General features: G+C 39.1%; 1 long non-coding RNA gene across 1 annotated transcript; it reads left to right on the top strand.

Annotated features, from left to right (window-relative positions):
* The first annotated feature begins 833 nt into the window (after window positions 1-833).
* LOC128314624 (uncharacterized) lies at window positions 834-4,205 on the top strand. The gene is made up of 3 exons (XR_008296486.1): window positions 834-1,359; window positions 2,904-2,950; window positions 3,528-4,205. It is a non-coding gene; the product is annotated as an uncharacterized LOC128314624 (long non-coding RNA).
* The last annotated feature ends 1,878 nt before the right edge of the window (window positions 4,206-6,083 follow it).

Raw genomic sequence — 6,083 nt, 5'->3', positions numbered from 1 at the left:
CACTGCTACATTTTAACAGCAAGATGATTTTGCATAGCAATATTCTCCTTTAGGTTTGAAAATACTGTTATTGTTCTGATGTGAGTGGTAGCCAAAGAAGGGTTTTAACCAAAATATTTGAGTCATTTTGATCATCTTTTTGGCTTGGTCTCCTACTGCTGCTGCTCAGTTCAACCCAAGCCCAAGACACAGGTGTCTTATTTAGTGAATTCATCATAGTTAAGTAGCTAAATCTCAAATTTGTTAGCATCTATCGTACAGTTCTTCTTCATGAACTTTTAAGTACTTCCTGTTACAATGAGCCTCCAGTTAGGATTTCATGATAAATATATTTTAAATGTATCAAATGTATGCAAATGTGTTTGAATTTTATCATTTGAAAAAGTAAAGCAAAAATAGACTTTAACAAATCTTTTTCCTTTTAGAAAACAAAGGCACATACCTTTGACAAATACTATTAAGTGATACTAATATGAAGAGAAATATATAGTCCATTTTAGGTGAATTTAGTTTGACCTTGCTATTTTGTGCAGTGTTTTTGTTTGTTTGCTTGTTTGTTTGTTCATTTGTTTCTGTTTTTGGTCATTTGCCATTTTCAGGAAACAGTTCATTTTCTTCAGCGAAGAGATTCTGAGAAGCAGTCATTCCAAACAATCTCCAGAACACAATTTCAAGCTACTGGTCCAAAGTACTTGGCACTTTAGGCAATAATTTATAATCCTCCATTAGACCTTGCCATTTGAAATAATCACAGCTTTGTTATTTTATCTTGAAAATTGTGTTCTCAGGGGCTGCCATTCAAAGAAAAATATACCAAAATGTAGATAAAACCAATCATTCTGTCATTCCCTGTTGTGCATTTTAGTGGAGATGATGGTGACAGATGAAAATTCTTTGAAAGAAGGATTGCCTCTGTGATTCAGCTCAAACGTAACTTGTTTTGCATTGTCAGATAACAATGCTGACTGGGGCAATGGAAAAATAAACACGGACGGGGCAGTAGTGGAAAAGTCCATCACTCAGTTTCTACCAATAATAAATAAATGGAGAAAAATATATATTCATTACATGGTTGAAAGACCCGAAGCCCATAACATTTAGAAATGCAATTTCCAAACATCCTGTGAACATTTTCAGAAGCTGTAGCTGAATATCAATAGGATATTTGTTCATCCCCAAAGTCATGTTCGTATTCTTTTTTTCTTCCCCATGTTTCAGTCTGGCATACTTCCTTGAATGACGCAGCTGAACATAAACCTTGACCAAGTGTGGGTGGGGGCTGCTGTAAAGTTGACAAGCATATGGGAGAAGAGAAACTGGTGAAACAGTGTCTGTCATGGAGAGACCACCCACAATGAGGTTAGAGCATTTTTTGAACCTTCCTAATTAAAAGAAGTTTTATTGTTGGTCAGCTGACATTGTCATTAAGGCAGAGTTCCAAAATTTTGCAGCCATTTTAACAAGATGCACTGAAGTGTCCTGCGTTGATGAATGTCAGATTAAAAGTCATAAAATCACTAGAAATGCTGCTCTGTATTTTGAGGATCGTATTCTGAATCTAAATATAGATACTAACTGAATTGTTTGACTGATGACTGGACTGACCAGTTTATCCTCAGACCAACAATTGAAATGGAGAAGACAGCCTTTGTGAATTGGATCCAGTCTTCTCCAAAATCTGGCACTTGAGTGACACATGAAAGCCGAATATTTAATAGACAATGGGTACCCTTTCAATTGTTATCTATAATGGATTTATTTTCTCTACCTACTGTTTCATTTTCCTCAAAGTGAAAACTGTCACCTGACTTTCAGGATATCCATTGAGTATGTAACTTTTCCAATCTTAATGTTTACAGTATCATTTCTACTCCTTCCCTGTTTTATTACATGGAGCAAAAGAAAAAAATGTAAGCTCCAGAGAAGTCTTTTTAATCGAGAAATTAGTCAAGATGCTGCTTTTCTGCTCTCTGGCTTTTGTTTATAAGTCCTCCCACCATGCTGGACAACGGAACTCCACCTCCCACCAGTATTGAAAGAATTCAATATTATGAGAGTATGACAAGTTCCACAGATCACCTGTCATGAGGATTTTTGTGGGAAATGCATATTTAGGAGTGGTCTTTGGCTTCCCATCTTGTTCTTGCCACAACTTATCTCAATGTGTCAATGGCAAAACAAGTGGAATTGAGAGTATTACAGAATTGTTGCGTGTTGTGTCTTTGAGGTATAAAATTAAAAGACCAATATGAAAGATTTCAGGTTGATATACAAGTAATCATGACCAGAAAATTTTTCAGTCTCTTTAGTGATAGCAAAATAAAAAGAATTTTGCTCTGCTTTTGGTTTGAAGAAATAGCAACTCGGTTCAGTAAGAAATGGACTCTAATCCCTAAATTTCTTTGGATTAATGCCACATGTTGTGCACAGATTGCAAGGAAACTACAACTGTGTGTGTAACAGCAGAGGTTGAAGAAGGAAAGACCCTCAGATTGGAGAGGTTTGGAACCACTCACTGGAGGTTAAAGGGGTTGTAAAACAGTTACCTGACACAGAGCCAGACCTCAACCATGTCTTATCCCTCAGGTACACACACTGGAGACATTTAGTCAGAGAAGAATGGGATTAATTCCAATTCCATTAATGTGAAATGTGATCATTTGACCTGGTCTTTTTGTATTTCTCTATTTACTCTCTTTCAAAAAGCAAAACGTAAAGAACATTATAGAAAATATGTTTAACCTAGTTGAAAGGACAGTATTTCACTATTTTATCACATTAGTTTATGTAACTAAACACTACTGCTTGCAATCATGGGCTGGGATCCTGGAAAGATCCTGAACAGCCGTCTGGGTTAGCCCTCTGGTCGTAACCAATCAAACACTCCTGTATTCATTTTGCAGTAAAATCTGCTGATGAAGAGAGGCCAGCCGGTACCTGGAGCTCTCTTGTGAGTAATTTTGTTGTCATTGATATTACCGTTGCTCTGAGTGTAACAAGACCACATTCTTAAAGTATAATTCAGATTTTTTTCCTAGATTTGATTACCTTGTGTCCCCATTAGTACAATATGGAGGAGTCTTACTATGTTTGTGCCTGTCTTTACTCAATTTTTACACACAGATTTAGACCCTAACTTGTAGAAGTTATTGTATTTTGTTTATTACATTTAAAAACTGTAGCCAATTATTATTTTGTTAATGATCAAGGCCTTCTAATTCTTATCCGACATATTCCTGTTAAATTGTATTGTACTCTGTATGAATGGCAAGGAATGTAAATCTGACATCGAGAATACATGTGTATTTACAAGATACAGCTATAAGTTAATGAGATTGGGTGTGTGATTTGGGAGTTCAGTTTTATAATTTTATAACCACTACTTATATGATTATAGATTTAATTTTTCCTAAAATAGTTAATATTTACAGGGAGTGCTGCCCTTCAATCTTTTCAGAAACAGAGTTGCTGATAAGCAAATTCAGAAATATAGCATGGCATAATGCTTTGCAATCATCTTATTCCAGGAGCGGATCACTTAAATTGGACTGGACTGGTAGAGCTCATAAAGGCCTTCAAACCAAATAAGCAAAGGGAAAAAAAAAGCTGCCAGGGAAGCTACTGGTATTTGCTAAATGATTTTCACTTACTAGTCTACTTATAAAATTGACTCCCTCACTCAGTGTACTCTCCTACTGCTGTGCTCATCTAGGGGAAGGGTTGGGAAGAAACTTGGAAGATCTGTTGACCTTCCATTCCTATTGGATAAATGGCTCCTTCTTTCTCCAAAGTGAATCCATACAGTGACCAGGGAAAGAGAGAGACAGGATAAGAAGTACAATAAGCTTGAGGTAAATAGGAATATCAGGCTGTTACCTACTTCTGTTTGTTTAACTGAGTTTACCTGTGAGCAGGGTCTTGGATTACAAAGTAAAGGAACTATGTAGGGTAGCATAGGAAGTAGGGTTGGTTGAGAAAGAGTCAGAGGCTCTGCTGGGTGATAAGGCAGAAGAACTCTGCGACATAGAGAAGCTGTTCATCATGGAGGATTCTGTGGTTATAAAGCCGTGTCCCTGAAACACTTCAGGCTCAGGATGCAGAATTTGTTTTCCCCTGTACTGGACCTTTAACTCAGGAGCGTCTGTTCTGTGCTGAAAACACTAGCTACCATCTGTATGTTGTAGTGTCACTTCCCTGGTATGGGGCTTCTTCTTGTTAACATTAGATTCTCGCCACACCTCAGCTGTAGCTCCCCTCCTGAACCTGCAGCTACATAATGATGTTCTACGTCTGCACTGCCTGTATTGTAGCCACTGGCCACACGTGGCTGCTGAGCACTTGGAATATGTCTGGTACAACTGAGGAACTGAATTTCTAATTAATTTAAAATTGAATAGCCACCTGTGGCTGTGACTTGGCAATATCATTGGCTTGGCAATGTCACAAGTTACATGACTTTGAGCAATTTACTACGGTGGGTTGAACCTCCCTTTCCTCTCCAGGGCATGACTGGCAAGAGGTGTCGCCCTATGAGAATTGGCATCTGAGTACATAAGAGGTGCACACCTCTAGGGGGAGCCCAAGACCTTCTCTGAGTACTTCTCACTTCATGCTGCAGAGGAAACCAATTCCTAGTTAGGCCCTTCCTACCCAGTGAGATCAAGTGTTACTCAGGGTGGAGAGTACAGATTAAAGTACTGTCAGTGAATATGGAGCACAAAGATAATGCTTGTAAATATCCACAAACTTGAATGGTGAGAAGGCAATAAATGCCTGATGCCCAAAAGGGAGAAGACTTGCTGGCTAGCTCTCATAATCTCCCGGAGTGCCGTCTCTCCCTTCTTCCTTCCCACCTCTATTCTAGGACAAGATTAAGATATTTAGAAGCCCTACATTCTTAATTAAAGATTATGGTGTTTCATTCACCTATCATTATAAACGCAAACAACATAGAGAGTAAAATAAATGTAAAGAAAACCAACAAAGTTTTTTCCAAAAATGCCGTACCACTCAGCACAATGGTGAGTCTGCCTTTGAGGTTATCAGGGAATTCCCTGTCTCCGCCCCAAGCATGGTTGTGTCAATTCAACAGCTATTGCCCTGTTTTGGAAAAGACTTCCTGGTCTTTGGGGCACGCGGCCCACACCGATAGCCTCTGAAGGCAGTGAAGTAAATGCTTTCTCTTACTCTCCTGTTCCTGTTCCTCTGACTCTGCAGCTGCCTCTTCCACCATTTGGAATTAAAAACAAAAGATCTGAGATAGATTTTGGAGAAAGCAGGGATGGAAGATCCCAGTGGCCGTTTTTATTGTTCCTTAAATCAGTGGTTCTTAAACTTGAGCAGCACAGCGGAATAATCTGGAGGGCTTGTTAAACTACAGACTGAATGGCCCCATTCCAGAATGGGAGACTTGGTAGGTTTGGGTGGGGTCTGAGAATTTGCATTTATTTTCTTTCTTTTTTTTAAGTTTATTTATTTATTTTGAGAGAGAAAGAGAGCACTCTCAGGGCAAGAGGAGGAGAGAGAGAATCCCAGGCAGGCTCTGCACTGACAGCACAGATCGCAAGACTGACCTGAACCGAAATCAAGAGTCAGAGGCTTAAACGACTGAACCACCCAGGTGCTCCAATTTGCTTTTCTGATAAGCTTCCAGATGATTCTTAGAATGCTTGTCTGAGGACCATACTTTGAGAACAATTGCTTCAGGTCTTGCTTTGAAATTTAGGGGTCCAAACTCCAGTTGGTAAAAATAAGTTGTCTTGGCTTCTTTGCCAGCTCAGTAGTGTGTGTGTGCGTGTGTGTGTGTGTATTCCCGGGGAACTCTTAGAGGAGCAGCTGTGGCCAAGGGCAAGATCCAGCATTTCCTAGTCTCCTAACCAAATGCAGCCTTTGAAATAATCCCTAAATGGTTCCCAAGAACAGGACCCAAATACTGCTTCTATTTTTTTTTTTCTCTCGTCTTTCTATGTTGCCGTTTTTTTATAGATTCTGTTCTCCCCTGGCGATCTTATGACTTCATTTTCTGAGCTGTATTTCAGACTCAGGGATTTTGGCTAAGACAGAAACAAGTCACCCACACACTT

This window comes from Acinonyx jubatus, chromosome A2, assembly GCF_027475565.1.
Source record: "Acinonyx jubatus isolate Ajub_Pintada_27869175 chromosome A2, VMU_Ajub_asm_v1.0, whole genome shotgun sequence".
In the NCBI taxonomy this organism is placed as follows: domain Eukaryota; kingdom Metazoa; phylum Chordata; class Mammalia; order Carnivora; family Felidae; genus Acinonyx; species Acinonyx jubatus.
This window is presented reverse-complemented; position numbering and strand designations above follow the sequence as displayed.